A 13,923-nucleotide genomic window follows, 5' to 3' on the forward strand; every position below is an offset into this window, starting at 1 on the left:
ATTAAAATAAATGTTCAAGGATAGTGTCTCGGAAATGCCAATGTTAAATGAAAAAAACTTGTCGGACGTTTTATCCGACAAATTCTAATTTATCCGACAGTTACCATAGTAACAGTGTTAATCAGTAAACAAGGACATTTCTGATCTGGAGACTTGTCAGATGGAAATGTTGATGAAATGCTCCATAACTGGCTGTGCGTAGATTTCAAACTGAAAAAAGGAGTAGGCCTACAGCTTAAAAGATAAAAATGAAGTGAATAAATAAATAAATAGATATCAAAGTTGCTATAGGCTATCATATTTATGACTAATTATATCAAATTTCCATGGAAAATTTGTAAATCACAGTATTTCAATGATAATAGGACAAAATGAAAATGACTACAAACAACATTATTTTCCGTTGTGATTTGTCTCATATCGTGCCCAGTAGTATTATGTTCTAGGATTTTGATGTCGTTGAGAAATATAACTTGTTAGAGTGTACATCGACCTATTTTTTCTACTAAATGGCGAAAATTGAATTCCGAACAACTATACGAGAATCTTTGGTAGGTATGCTACATTTTGGGGGCATTATCAAATTAGTCACCAACCCATTCGATGCTGTTTGTTTCGTCAGTGCTGGTGCCTCCGCCTGGTGATGTTGTGTGAGTGGTCTGAATGATGATCAAAATTGATAGCTAACCTCGTCGTCGTAATCGTATGCATGTGTGAGTGCAGTGTGTCCGGACCAATCAGGGTAATGGATAATTCGTTTTTCATTCCTGATTTTCGTAGAGCAAAAACGGAAGTCAACCTCATGGATTGGTCTTTGAAAACACAAAAACGAAATCACAACGAGAAAAACCCCGTTGTGATTTCATTTTTGGAGATCAAAAACAGAAGAATGAAATCAGAAATACTGTCGGGTCCTCTCTGATACCTCATTCTATACCTGTGTTTGTTATATATTAAAAACAAAATCAGAACACGCTTTCTACCCCCTGATTCTGTTTGGAAAAACGCAGACAGCGAAAACGAAATCGGGTAGTTCGCTTTCCACTTCCTGCTCTCTGATTTCGTCTTTCGCACAGCCAACACACGTGCACGCAGTGCAGTGCATGCATGATACGACCACGTGCAACAAAAATTCACTTTAACATGGCTTTTTCCAGCGTTTTCGGACCTTCGCAGACAGTGGCGTAGCTAGGATTTTTTTCCCGGGGGGGGGGGACTGGGGGGTCCTTGCTTTTTCAGGGGGGGGGGCACCGGCCATTTTTTGCGGTGTGTGTGTAATAAAGTAATTTTTCAAGGGGCCCCCAGGGATATCCCGACGGCCTAGCCAGGGTAACCACGTATCCTAACTTGTAGAACTTGACTCGGGCAATCAGATAAACACTGACTTGACCCGGCGCATGCACATTTAGAGGGCTAAATTTAACAAAATTAAAGGGAATAAAGGGCTATTTATCACATTTTTAAAATTAAAATAAAGTAATTTTTCAAGGGGCCACCAGGGATATCCCGACGGCCTAGCCAGGGTAACCACGTATCCTAACTTGTAGAACTCGACTCGGGCAACCAGGTAAACACTAGCTTGACCCGGTACATGCACATTTAGGGGGCTCAAATTAACAAAAGTAAAGGGAATAAAGGGCTATTGATCGCATTTTTAAAATTAAAATAAAGTATTTTTTCAAGGGGCCCCAAGGGATATCCCGACGGCCTAGCCAGGGTAACCACGTATCCTAACTTGTAGAACTTGACTCGGGCGATCAGATAAAAACTGACTTGACCCGGCGCATGCACATTTAGGGGGCTAAAATTAACAAAATTAAAGGGAATAAAGGGCTATTTATCGCATTTTTTAAATTAAAATAAAGTAAATTTTCAAGGGGCCCCCAGGGATATCCCGACGGCCTAGCCAGGGCAACCACGTACCCTAACTTGTAGAACTCGACTCGGGCAACCAGATAAACACTGATTTGATCCGGCGCATGCACATTTAGGGGGCTCAAATTAACAAAATTAAAGGGAATAAAGGGCTATTTATCGCATTTTTAAAATTAAAATAAAGTATTTTTCAAGGGGCCCCGAGGGATATCCCGACGGCCTAGCCAGGGTAACCACGTATCCTAACTTGTAGAACTCGACTCGGGCAACCAGATAAACACTAGCATGGCCCGGCGCATGCACATTTATGGGGCTTAAATTAACAAAATTAAAGGGAATAAAGGGCTATTTATCGCATTTTTTAAATTAAAATAAAGTATTTTTCAAGGGGCCCCCAGGGATATCCCGACGGCCTAGCCAGGGTAACCACGTATCCTAACTTGTAGAACTCGACTCGGGCAACCAGATAAACACTAGCTTGACCCGGCGCATGCACATTTAGGGGGCAACTGGTTAAAGCATCTCATGAGCAGATCTTATTCATATATTATACTCAGTCCTAAATCCTCCGCCAATAAAATAGTTCCGAAAGCTGAGTGACACCTGTATTTTTCTTTTATTTGCACAAAATATGTTCAATGGTTGCCCATTCTCTGTTTCTAGAATCAGTCTAATCATTATACATATTCTTTTTTGTAATCAACTTACAAATTAAAAAAATGAGAATGGGTTGGGTCGAATGAATATCTTCAGCCTTCTGTTGTAGATCGTCATCTCTTGGAGAAAAGATGGGGGCGTATATCGATAGAAAACGTATTGTCAAAATATAAAATATGAGTATAAAGCTCCTCTAATCTTCGAATTATTCTCATGAGACATTTTCTTTTGCACGTGTAGCCTTCAATTCAATTAATTAGCAACTTAATATAATATGTGATGTATGTACCCGCGATTTGATTTTAAAAAAAAATGGCCATCTGCAATGTTTAAAAATATCACGAGGTTCTGGGGGCTCCGCCCCAGACCAGTGGCGCCACCGAATGGGGAGGCCCCAGTGAGTTGCCCCCCCCCCCGAAATTTGAAGAAACAAAATGTATAGTAAACGTTATCATAATACTCCAAAAATGTTTTTTGTTCTTTAAATTTTAAAAATATTCTCATCCATTCACCGTTAGCATTTAGGTCCCAACAATTTTGGTCACTAACATAAATCTTTCAGGCCATTATATAAAATTCAAAATGTAGCTCGCGATACGCGCTCGCAGTTATTAATGATTATCTGTTCACATGGGGCTTAAAAATCAAATGTTATTAGAGTTTTCATTATTTGTTTTAGCGAGATACATATCCTGCGTATTCATAATTTCCATAGAGGATTTATTTTCAGCGAATTAGATAGCCATTCATTTTATAATTAAAAAAAAGCTTAGAACGGCCAGGTATCATCCCGGATATCAAAAATTTTCAGCTCACGCTTCGCGCTCGCATTATTCATTTGGTGAGATATCATCTTCATGACCCAATTAATGCAAACAGCTGATTCTTAACAGTTCCCTTTTTAAATCAGTAGGGACTGCATTTGCAATAAAATTAGCTCGCGCTTCTCGCTCGATTTTTTTTTTAAATGTGTGCCATCCCCCCGGCCCCAAAATGTTTGTTTGCCTCCTCCTAGGTTAAAAACCCTAGTACCGTCATTGCCCCGGACCCGAACCGCATAGCAAAAAAAAAAAAAAAAAAAGTTCTACAACCGAGAAAAAAAAATGATAAAAGGAAAGAAAGAAAAGGAAGAGGAAAGATATGTCATTTTCTGCATACCATGTCAAAATCAATCTCAAAATTGAAGGTGATTTTTATTCTCGCTCGCTTCGCTCGCTGGAGACTTATTATTAAGCAAATTTTTGATGCGTGCGCCATGGTGTGCCCCCTCTATTTTGTTCTTATCTCGCATTGAGCTTCGCACTAATGCTCGAGGCATAATCATAAAATATCCTGTTCATACAATGATATGACCCCTCCGTTCTCCCTTCTCTTTCTCTCCCTTTCCCCCTCCTTTTCTTTCCTATCTCTCCCTTTCGCTTCTCTCTCTTCTATTTTGTCTTCTCTCTTTCCTTGTTGTTTTTTTCTCTACCCATCGGCAGCACTAAGGGATGGGGGGAAAAGTCGGGACCGTGGTTCCCCATGCTTGAAAAAGCCCGTATTCCTTTACTTTTGTTAATTTTAGCCCCCATAATGAGCATGCAACCAGTTGCGTAACAGCCGGGGGGGGGGGGGGGGGGCAAGCTGCCCCCCTTCCCCCTGGCGGAATTCACCGTGAAAATGTTAAGAAAAAAAAACCGGGAAAAGGAAAAAATAAGGGGAGAAAGAAAGAAAGGGAAAGGAAAAGGAAAGGAAAACAGATGAATGGGGGAAAAGGGAGGGGAATAGAAAAGGGTAAGGGAAAATAAAACTAAGAAAAAAAAAGGGAAAACGGAAAGAATTTGGAAAAAGGAAGGAAAGAAGAACATGTGAGGAAGAACAATTTTCCCAGATATACACATACATTAGCATAGGCGGATCCAGCTTTTGGCGAAAGGGGGGCGCACTACCGAGCGGCGCACATATTTTTGCACTTCACCGGCGCCATAAAAGAAAATGTTGAAAAAGGGGTAAAGTCTGACCCTGTCAAATGCTCTTTTCAAAATGTAAGATTTCCAGTCATGCCATTTTGCATGACCACACGCAGATAATATTTCCGGGGGGGGGGGGGGCAAGACTCGAAAATTTGGTGCACATCTCACATTTTTCATAGTTTTCATAAAATAATAAGGAAAAAAAATTGTTTTTCACAACAGCAGCTCGCGAATGTGCCCCCCCCTTCCCCCTTGCTGCGTACGACCATTCCCTGAAGTCCACTTCATATCTCATTATAACAGAAAATATACATCAATTTATCCATATAATCTTTCTAAAACATATATATAGAGAGATTGAAAAACTTATTAAAGAAAGAAACAAGCAAAAATGAACACAAAATTATGCATGTTGTGTGCGATTTCAAAATCTCGTGTATTAACCCTTTTATTGCGATGAGGGCGAGGCCAATACTTTTGTATATTAATAGAGATACAAGTTTTTTTAACTATATGTATATATATATATACACAGGGGCGTCGATCCTTTTTTTTAAGATTTGGGGGGCAAAATCATGAATCAACTTCCCAAAGGCGCTCGATATCACACAAAACAAACAAACTCACACAAACACACACACACACATATGCATATATATATATATATTTATATAACTCATGAGATAGAAACACATATGTCACCAACAAATTAATGCGAGCGCGAAGCGCGAGCTGAATTTTTTTAGTATATTGACCTGAAAACAGGAAAAAGGTGCCTGTTTAGGACTGTTTGTAGTAACTCATGAGCTGAAATTTCTTTATATTCTGACCAGAAAGCTTGATATTCTATGCATTTTTGGTACCAATGATTAAGATGGGTATCTAAAAAAAAAAAGATGCAAGCGCGAAGCGCGAGCTTAAAATTTTGATATTTCGATCTGAAAAAATGACAGTTTAATGGACGTTTGTAATAAAGAACAAAATTATATCCAGCAAAAGATTATTGCAAATCGAAGCGGGAGTTCTTTTGACATTTAGTCCTGAATAAGGGACATTCTATTCACCTATTTAATCATGAAAAGTATGGGGTTTTGCTACAGAAATGATGCGAGGGCGAAGCGCGAGCTGAAAATTTTTATATTCCAATCTGAGAAGCGGATAATTTAAGCACGATTTTAAATAAAGAACGAGTTGTGTAGCTCAATCTCAATATACGACTGGTAACTGGTTGCGTAATTATATACACTCCCGGTACTTGCAACGGGTTTTAGCAAAGTTTTGGGCTAAAATATCGAATCATCTTCATAAAACACTATATAGAAGCTGTCTTAAACTAAAGGCCATAGAGGTGGCACAATGTGGAATGTGTAAAGAAGAAAAGTGACTGACCTTCTTTTTATTAAAGCATTGGAAAATAAGATCAAAATTAAAGGATTTGCTCTACGCTTTTGAATGATTCTGGGATTTTTAAAATAAATTAAAGATTTCATGACATCTGTCATTCTGTCATTTATTGGGACCAGGGGACGCTGATTATTCTTGACCGGCGCCGATTTAGAACAAGTAGTGCTGATTATTTTTACCGACGTCACGTAAGATTTAGGTAGCGGCAATTCATAATTGACTGGCGCCGATTTAGAACCAGGAGGCGCCGATTTAGAACCAGGAGGCGCCGATTATTCTTGACTGGCGCCGATTTAGATTTAGGTGGAGCTGATTATTCTTGATCGGCGCCGGTTAAGACTCAGGCAGCGCTGATTTATAACCAGATGGTGCTGATTATTCTTGACCAGCCCCGATTTAGATATAGGTGGCGCTGATTATCCTTGATCGGCGCCGGTTACGAACTCAGGCAGCGCCTATTTTTCTTAACCGGCGCCGATTTCTAACCAGATGGCGCCGTTTATTCTTGCCCGGCGCCGATTTAGATTTAGGTGGAGGTGATTATTCTTGATCGGCGCCGGTTAAGACTCTGGCAGCGCCGATTTATAACCAGATGGCGCTGATTATTCTTGTCCGCGGCCCCGATTTAGATTTAGGTGGCGCTGATTATCCTTGATCGGCGCCGGTTAAGAACTCAGGCAGCGTCGATTTTTCTGTACCGGCGCCGATTTATAACCAGATGGCGCCGATTATTTTTATCTGGTGCCGATTTAGATTTAGGTGGCGCAGATTATCCTTGATCGGCGCCGGTTAAGACTCTGGCAGTGCCGATTTATAACCAAATGGCGCTGATTATTCTTGTCCGGCGCCGATTTAGATTAAGGTGGCGCTGATTATTCTTGATTGGCGCCAGTTATATGCAGGCAATGCAGCGCACTGCTGATTATTTTTAACCGGCGAAGTTGTTGGGAAAAGGGTAGTTAAAAGAAAAGGAAGATGATATGATTGTGCTTTGCTGGGGGATAGTCTTTCCTTACTGTTGCTAATATTATATCAGTGTATAATTTTTTTAAGCGGCGCCTTTTCTTTTTTTTTCTTTCCTTTATTTTTATTTTTCAAGCAGCGCCTTTTCTTTCTTTTACTTTTCTTTTATATTTTTTTTGAGCGGCGCCTTTGGCGCCGCTCAAATATTAGGGGGGGCGCGCACCCCCTGCGCCACCCCCCTGGATCCGCCACTGATTAGCATGATTAGTAAGACAGGGAAATGAATTAAAGATGACAAAAAGGCAAACAAAAGCAGGAAATTAAGGTAGAATGGAATGAGGCAAAATCTAAATTGGAAAATAAAATAAAAGGGACAAGATGGGCTGCTGAGGATTGAAGATAACAAGAGGGAAAAAAAGATGGATGGTATATAGCATAATTTCGTATGAAAGTCTATTATAAACTTGCTAAATATCCAAAGCTACCGGGGGCTCTGTTCAAGAGTCAAGACCCCGTGCAGTGGAGGCTCTTAACCTGTAACCTTTAAAGGGCTCTATAACGGCCCCCTATATGGATCCTTCCGTTGAAGCACTGGCGTACGGGGGGGGGGGTTCCACAGCCAAGGGGAAATAAAAGAAAATGAAGGAGGCAGTGTAATGAGATGAATAAAATATTTTAAAAAATATATAAGACATGACATTTGCTATGATGTAAAAATCTACCACATAATTATAATTTTATTTCAAAATGCCATTTTTCTTCTGGCTCGCTTCGCTCGCTGGCGACTTTTTTTAAAAACAAATTTTCCCACATTTGCTATGGTGTGCCCCCTCAAAATATTTGGATGATTACGGTACACAACTACATTGATTGATTGATTGATTGATCGACTAAATTTCCAAAGCGACTATCACATAATTAGAATTTAATTTCAAAATAATTTTAAAAGACAGGGAAATAAATTAAAGATGATAAAGGCAAACAAAAGCGAGTGAAGGTAGAATGGAATGAGGCAAAATCTAAATTGGAAAATAAAAAAAAGGGACAAGATATTACTACCGGGCTGCTGAGGATTGAAGATAACGAGCGGGAAAAAAAGATGGATGGTATATAGCATAATTTCGTATGAAAGTCTATTATAAACTTGCTAAATATCCAAACCTACCGGGGGCTCTGTCCAAGAGTCAAGACCCCGTGCAGTGGAGGCTCTTAACTTGTAACTTTTAAAGGGCTCTATAACGGGCCCCTATATGGACCCTTCCTGCATTAACCTTTGCGTTGAAGCACTGGCGTACGGGGGGGGGGGGATTGGTTCCACAGCCAAGGGGAAATAAAAGAATATGAAGGAGGCAGCGAAATGAGATGAATGAAATAAAAAAAATATAAGACATGATATTTGCTGTGATGTAAAAGTCTATCACACAATTCAATTTTATTTCAAAAGGCCATTTTTCTTCTGGCTCGTTTCGCTCGCTGCCGACTTTTTACAAATTTCCCCACATTTGCTATGGTAGACCCCCTCAAAATATTTAGATGATTACGGTACACAACTGCAGCACTGAATTTATGTGTAGTGTGAAAGCTATATAAATATACACGCAATTTGATTAAAATTAGTGGCCATCTGTAAGGTTTAAAATGGCTTTAATATCAAGAGGTTCCGGGGCTCTACCCCGGACCCCACTAATTTTTGCCATTAAAATGTCAACAATTTTGCTCGAACGCTCCGCTCGCTCGCATAAATATATATTTTTTTCCGATACTCCATAATATCGCCCCCTCAACATTTTTGCCTTATGACTCCATTGCCTGCTTTATGATGTGACCGGGAAATTCTTGGTTCTTGCCCCCCCCCCAGCCACCGACCCCTGTTACGCCACTGCATGCAACGGGTCAAGCTAATGTGTATCTGGTTGCCCGAGTCGAGTTCTACAAGTTAGGATACATGGTTACCCTGGCTAGGCCGTTGGAATATCCCTGGGGGCCCCTTGAAAAAATACTTTATTTTAATTTTAAAAATGCGATAAATAGCCCTTTATTCCCTTTAATTTTGTTAATTTGAGCCCCCTAAATGTGCATGCGCCGGATCAAATCAGTGTTTATCTGGTTGCCCGAGTCGAGTTCTACAAGTTAGGATACGTGGTTACCCTGGCTAGGCCGTCGGGATATCCCTGGGGGCCCCTTGAAAATTTACTTTATTTTAATTTTTAAAATGCGATAAATAGCCCTTTATTCCCTTTAATTTTGTTAATTTTAGCCCCCTAAATGTGCATGCGCCGGGTCAAGTCAGTTTTTATCTGATTGCCCGAGTCAAGTTCTACAAGTTAGGATACGTGGTTACCCTGGCTAGGCCGTCGGGATATCCCTGGGGGCCCCTTGAAAAAATACTTTATTTTAATTTAAAAAATGCGATAAATAGCCCTTTATTCCCTTTAATTTTGTTAATTTTAGCCCCCTAAATGTGCATGCGCCGGGTCAAATCAGTTTTTATCTGATCGCCCGAGTCAAGTTCTACAAGTTAGGATACGTGGTTACCCTGACTAGGCCGTCAGGATATCCCTGGGGGCCCCTTGAAAAAATACTTTATTTTAATTCTAAAAATGCGATAAATATCCCTTTATTCCCTTTAATTTTGTTAATTTGAGCCCCCTAAATGTGCATGCGCCGGGTCAAATCAGTGTTTATCTGGTTGCCCGAGTCAAGTTCTACAAGTTAGGATACGTGGTTACCCTGACTAGGCCGTCGGGATATCCCTGGTGGCCCCTTGAAAAATTACTTTATTTTAATTTTAAAAATGCGATAAATAGCCCTTTATTCCCTTTAATTTTGTTAAATTTAGCCCTCTAAATGTGCATGCGCTGGGTCAAGTCAGTGTTTACCTGGTTGCCCGAGTCGATTTCTACAAGTTAGGATACATGGTTACCCTGGCTAGGCCGTTGGAATATCCCTGGGGGCCCCTTGAAAAAATACTTTATTTTAATTTAAAAAATGCGATAAATAGCCCTTTATTCCCTTTAATTTTGTTAATTTGAGCCCCCTAAATGTGCATGCGCCGGATCAAATCAGTGTTTATCTGGTTGCCCGAGTCGAGTTCTACAAGTTAGGGTACGTGGTTGCCCTAGCTAGGCCGTCGGGATATCCCTGGGGGCCCCTTGAAAATTTACTTTATTTTAATTTTTAAAATGCGATAATTAGCCCTTTATTCCCTTTAATTTTGTTAATTTTAGCCCCCTAAATGTGCATGCGCCGGGTCAAGTCAGTTTTTATCTGATCGCCCGAGTCAAGTTCTACAAGTTAGGATACGTGGTTACCCTGGCTAGGCCGTCGGGATATCCCTGGGGGCCCCTTGAAAAAATACTTTATTTTAATTTAAAAAATGCGATAAATGGCCCTTTATTCCCTTTAATTTTGTTAATTTGAGCCCCCTAAATGTGCATGCGCCGGGTCAAATCAGTTTTTATCTGATCGCCCGAGTCAAGTTCTATAAGTTAGGATACGTGGTTACCCTGGCTAGGCCGTCAGGATATCCCTGGGGGCCCCTTGAAAAAATACTTTATTTTAATCATCTAAAAATGCGATAAATATCTCTTTATTCCCTTTAATTTTGTTAATTTGAGCCCCCTAAATGTGCATGCGCCGGGTCAAATCAGTGTTTATCTGGTTGCCCGAGTCGAGTTCTCCAAGTTAGGATACGTGGTTACCTTGGCTAGGCTGTCGGGATATCCCTGGGGCCCCTTGAAAATTTACTTTATTTTAATTTTTAAAATGCGATAAATAGCCCTTTAAATCCCTTTAATTTTGTTAATTTGAGCCCCCTTAATGTGCATGCGCCGGGTCAAGTCAGTGTTTAACTGGTTGCCCGTGTCGAGCTCTACAAGTTAGGGTACGTGGTTACCCTGGCTAGGCCGTCGGGATATCCCTGGGGCGCCCCTTGAAAAATTACTTTATTACACACACACCGCCAAAAATGGCCGGTGCCCCCCCCTGAAAAAGCAAGGACCCCCCAATGCCCCCGGGGGGGGGGGGGAAATCCTAGCTACGCCACTGTCTGTGAAGGTCCGAAAACGCTGGAAATTAAAAGCCATGTTAACGTGAATTTTTGTTGCACGTGGTCGTAACATAAAGCTATTACGTAATAGCTTCATGGTCGTATCATGCATGCACTGTACTGCGTGCCCGTGTGTATAACGTATTTCGATATGGCTGTTGGTTGTGCGAAAGACGAAATCAGAGAGCAGGAAGTGGAAAGCGAACTACCCGATTTCATTTTCGCTGTCTGCGTTTTTCCAAACAGAATCAGGGGGTAGAAAGCGTGTTCTTATTTTGTTTTTAATATATAACAAACAAAGGTATAGAATGAGGTATCAGAGAGGACTAAAAGTATTTCTGATTTCATTCTTCTGTTTTTGATCTCCAAAAATGAAATCACAACAGGGTTTTTCTCGTTGTGATTTCGTTTTTGTGTTTTCAAAGACCAATCCATGAGGTTGACTTCCGTTTTTGCTCTACGAAAATCAGGAATGAAAAACGAATTATCCATTAGTACCCTGATTCGGACCACGGTCCGGTGCAGATGTCATAGTGCAGATGAAACAGTAGAACACTTTATCGCCACATGTCCCCATTCCAACTCAATTCGCTTTGAGTTTATTTCCTTACTCAATGAATCTCTGAAAGACTACCCAGATGTGATCTCTTCTTATAACTCAGCAAATCCTACTCTGTTCACTTGTGTTGTGCTTCTTCCTCCTGTATCTGATCCACCAGTCTCTATCAAAGACTGCCTGCTTCTTAAGACATTATTTTTTATCTATAAACTTCATATGTGTCGATTGAAATCTATTGATACATGCTCAAAACCTGCATATAACCATAATTAAACTGCATGAACCGTGTCTTTACGACTTGTCCTGTCTACTCTTAACCCTGGATGATTATTTATTATGGATATAGTGACTTGGATACTATTGCCTTCATAGGGCTGATCTCCGAAAGCAGCGGAGGGAGAAAACCAGGAAGGAAGGTCGGAAAGGAAGGGAAAGAAGGCTCATACTTATTCACAGTGCACGCACCGGTCTGTCGCGAATTAAATAGCCCTACTCTTCACTTGAGTGCACTGAGCACCATCTTGCTAGTCCCTCATCCTCAGAGTGTCGGATCGTACGCACTAACCTCGTATTAGTGTGAGTGGATCGTACAGTGCATGCACGCATAGACCAAAAACTTCGGTCTATGTAGACCAAAACTTAAGCTTCGGTCTCTGTTATGTTGGTACTTGGTTGTTCCGCTGAACTACGTCTACGTTGGCTCCACTCACCAAAATACAGACCGAAGTTCTAGCTCGATTTGTACAGGGGACTCAGTCAATGGCCATATGTTTATGTATTATTAAGTTCGGATAAAACAGGGAAGTGAAGTTGCGCGACAGCCGAAGAAAGTCACTGTTTTTTCCCCGTTTGGGTGCATTTCCGGCCAAAGTGGAATAATAATCTTTATTTTGGTACAGTTCTTTTTATATATTTTTATGAAATACAAAAATCGATGAGCCCTGTCGGGGGGATTTTGCATTGTTAACCCCCTAATGGTGGCTGCACGATAGCGAGCCGTCTGTGTACGAGGAGAAATTAAAAAAAAAAATTAAAAATGTTTAAAAACTCCTTGAAACAGACGGCTGCCAGCTGTCTAATGCACGCATAGCTCGGAATTCAGCGCAGAGTTAGAAAACAAGCCCTAGCTAAGATTTCTTATTACCGGTACCTACATTTTCTTTTGTTAAAATATTTTATTTATCACTAAAAATTTCCAAATAAGATCCTCAACGTTAAATTTGTTTATTTTAAAGCAATTTCGCTAAAAACAAAGGTTAATTTTCTTCTCATTTATGCACTGTAATGTGTTCATTGCTATGTTTGGTTGTAATTATCTTGATGATATATTTGTATATTTTGTTGATTATACGCTTTATTTTCAATAAATATTCAATAAAAAAAACAGTCACTCGAGCACAGTACAAGATACTCCCGATCAGGGAAAAAATTACTTTTTTTGGGGGGGCTCCATTTTAGATTTTTTGTAAAATTTTTGGGGCTCCATTCCTACCTTTCGGGGCACAGAAGTAAATCGTCCATAGACTGTGTACAATGGATAGACTGTCTCCGCTCAGCGAATCGGAGACCGCTGATTGGTTAATCGCGCAGATCACGTCATGACTACATGGTCGCCAAAATAATTCCCTCGGACTTCGTGCGAAAGTATCAATAGCAACAACGATATCCGGTCACATTGTCTACGCGGGAAATGGTCTCGGTTTGTGATCGGATCGTTCCAGTATCGATTGAAAATTATCGAGACTCAGCAATTTCATGCATATTCACGTGTCGCTCCGAAACCCGGAAATCAATCGACTTTGTGCACGTTGCGATAGACTCTACAAACGCGAACAAACATGATGCCATATCGACGCTAATTCGTAAGATTTTGACGGAAAAGCAAGAAGTAATCAAAATTCACTTACCTGTGCGGTATTGGTTAGAAAATAGATCCTCCGAGAATACCTTTCATAATTCATATAAAATATAGGAAAGTGAAATTCCAGGTCGAATTTGGTACGAGGTGATAGAGAATTGTACACTTGTTTTGGTAGAATACTGTGTGGGGCAATGGAAGGCTTGCACTGCGCATGCTTACTATATTTACATTCATAAATTGGCTCTCGGCAGTGGCTGGATGACGTCATGTAATAAGCAAAATGTACACGTCCTCTATTGTTGAACGCTCCACTATCCGTTCTATACAATTTGCCACTGTGCGGGGGCTGTTTTCAAATGCTATTTTTTGTATTTTGAGGAATACCTGTTCACTTATTGATGAATTATTATTCATTGTTGATCTTGTATGATTTTTGTAAAATTATATTTTTAAGTTTTTTTTTCATGCTTAGAATCTTTGATGTGGGTGTGTGTTTGTGTGGGTGTGACTGTGAGTTGGACTTGGATATACATGTAAGTTAAAGAAATGAATTCAATATCTAATTTCTAATTTTCAATTTTAGAGGAGGGGACATACCTGTATT

Source organism: Lytechinus pictus, chromosome 7 (assembly GCF_037042905.1).
Source record: "Lytechinus pictus isolate F3 Inbred chromosome 7, Lp3.0, whole genome shotgun sequence".
Lineage (NCBI taxonomy): Eukaryota > Metazoa > Echinodermata > Echinoidea > Temnopleuroida > Toxopneustidae > Lytechinus > Lytechinus pictus.